Source organism: Empidonax traillii, unplaced genomic scaffold, assembly GCF_003031625.1.
Source record: "Empidonax traillii isolate 1590-97213 ecotype Southwest subspecies unplaced genomic scaffold, ASM303162v1 scaffold4574:size9459, whole genome shotgun sequence".
In the NCBI taxonomy this organism is placed as follows: Eukaryota; Metazoa; Chordata; class Aves; order Passeriformes; family Tyrannidae; genus Empidonax; species Empidonax traillii.
In genome coordinates this window covers 7090-9459 of record NW_020959767.1, presented here as the reverse complement: position 1 = coordinate 9459, position 2370 = coordinate 7090, and the positions used below count along the sequence as shown (strand labels likewise).

General features: G+C 54.0%; 1 long non-coding RNA gene across 1 annotated transcript; it reads left to right on the top strand.

Moving 5' to 3' along the window:
• Positions 1-174: 174 nt before the first annotated feature.
• Positions 175-1336, top strand: LOC114072940. Its single transcript, XR_003574254.1, has 3 exons — positions 175-266; positions 857-881; positions 1250-1336. It is a non-coding gene; the product is annotated as an uncharacterized LOC114072940 (long non-coding RNA).
• Positions 1337-2370: the final 1034 nt, after the last annotated feature.

Sequence of the window (2370 nt, the reverse complement as noted above, 5' to 3'; positions counted from 1 at the left end):
TTTTTCCCCTTTTTTTCCCTTTCCCCCTTTTTTCCCCTTTCCCCTCTTTTCTTCCCTTTTCCCCCTTTTTTTCCCTTTTCCCCCCTTTTCCCCCCTATTCCAGCGGGAGCTGCTTCCCCCCGGAATTGGGGGGGGGGTGGGGGGGATGATCCTGATTTTTTGGGGGGATTTTTCCAGGGAGAGGGAACGTCGGGAGAAGGAGAGGGAGGAGTGGGAGCGGCAGTACAGCCGCCAGAGCCGCTCCCCCTCCCCACCCCCACGGCACGGTGGGTGAGAGACCCCCAAAAAAAACAAAAATGGGGGGAAAAAGGGTGGGGAGAGACCCCCCACATCCCAGAAAAAATAGGGAACAGATTCCTGGGGGGAAAAGGGGTTGGGAGGAGAGCCCAAAAATGAGGAGGAGATTCCTGGGGGGAAGAGGTTTGGGAGAGACCCCCACACCCCAAAAAAATTGATAGCAGATTCCTGGGAAAAAGGGTTTGGGAGAGACCCCACACCCCAAAAAAATAGGGAGCAGATTCCTGGGAAAAAGGGTTTGGGAGGAGAGCCCAAAAATGAGGAGATTCCTGGTGGGAAAAGGGTTTAGGAGAGACCCCCACACCGCCCCAAAAAAATAGGGAGCAGATTCCTGGTGGGAAGAGGTTTGGGAGAGACCCCCAAAAAAATAAGGAGCAGATTCCTGGGGGGAAAAGGGTTTGGGAGGAGACCCCCCCAAAAAAACCAGGAGCAGATTCCCAGCCTTTCCCTCCCCTGACCTGGGTGGGATGGGAAGGAAAAGCTGTGGGAATTCCAGGGGGGAAAACTCATCCCTTTGGAAAACTCATCCCTTTGGAAAACTCATCCCTTTGCCTTGCAGGTCGGGAATACAGCTCTTCCCGAAGGTACAGCCCTTTTCCTGGGATCCAGACCCTTTTTCCTGGGATCCAGACCCTTTTCCTGGGTTCCTTTCCCTCATTCCCGCATTTCCATCCCCTTTTCCCGGGTTCTTTTCCCCCTTTCCTGGATTCCTTTCCCTCTTTTCTGGGTTCTTTTCCCTCTTTTTGGGGTTCCTTTCCCTCATTCCCGGGTTCCCATCCCCCTTTCCCGGGTTTTTTTTCCCCCTTTCCTGAGTTTCTTTCCCCCTTTCCTGGGTTCCTTTCCCTCATTCCCAAGTTTCCATCCCCCTTTTCCTGGTCTCCTTTCCCCCCTCCCCATCCTTTCCTGGTCTCCCACCCCCCCCTAATTCCCGGAATTCCCCCCTTTTCCGCAGGCATTCCCGGTCCCGCTCCCGGAGCCCCCACTACCGGCACTGAGGGGGCCCCTCTGGAATCCAATAAACCCCCCAAATCCCATGGAATTGCAAAATCCTTCGGGAAAAGGGGCCGGGGGAAAGGGGGGGTCCCAAATCTTCCTCTGGAATCACAGATCCCTTGGGAAAAGGAGGATTTATTCCCTGGGGAGAGGGAGGAGAATCCCAGGAGGTCCCAAATCCTCCTCTGGAATCACAAATCCCTTGGGAAAAACTGTCCCAAATCCTGTGGAATCACAAATCCCTTGGGAAAAGGGGCTGGGATAAACCATCCCAAATCCTCTGGAATCACAAATCCCTTGGGAAAAGGGGCTGGGATAAACCATCCCAAGTCCTCTGGAATCACAAATCCCTTGGGAAAAGGGGGATTTATTCCCTGGGGAGAGGGAGGAGAATCCCAGGAGGTCCCAAATCCTCCTCTGGAATCACAGATCCCTTGGGAAAAGGCGGGTTCATTCCCTGGGATGAGGAAGGAGAATCCCAAATCCTGGGGAATTACAAATTCCTTGGGAAAAGGGGCTGGGATAAACCATCCCAAATCCTCTGGAATCACAAATCCCTTGGGAACAGTCGGTTTTATTCCCTGGGAGGCTCCTGGATGAGGAAGGAGAATTCCAGGACATCCCAAATCCCTCGGGAACAGTCGGTTTTATTCCCCGGGGGGCTCCTGGATGAGGAAGGAGAATTCCAGGACATCCCAAATCCCTCGGGAACAGTCGGGATTATTCCCCGGGGGGCTCCTGGATGAGGAAGGAGAATTCCAGGACATCCCAAATCCCTCGGGAACAGTCGGGATTATTCCCCGGGAGGGTCCTGGATGAGGAAGGAGAATTCCAGGACATCCCAAATCCCTGGGGAACAGTCGGTTTTATTCCCTGGGAGGCTCCTGGATGAGGAAGGAGAATTCCAGGACATCCCAAATCCTCCTCTGGAATCACAAATTCTTTGGGAATGCGTGGGTTTATTCCCTGGGAGGCTCCTGGATGAGGAAGGAGAATTCCAGGACATCCCAAATCCCTCGGGAACAGTCGGGATTACTCCCCGGGGGGCTCCTGGATGAGGAAGGAGAATTCCAGGACATC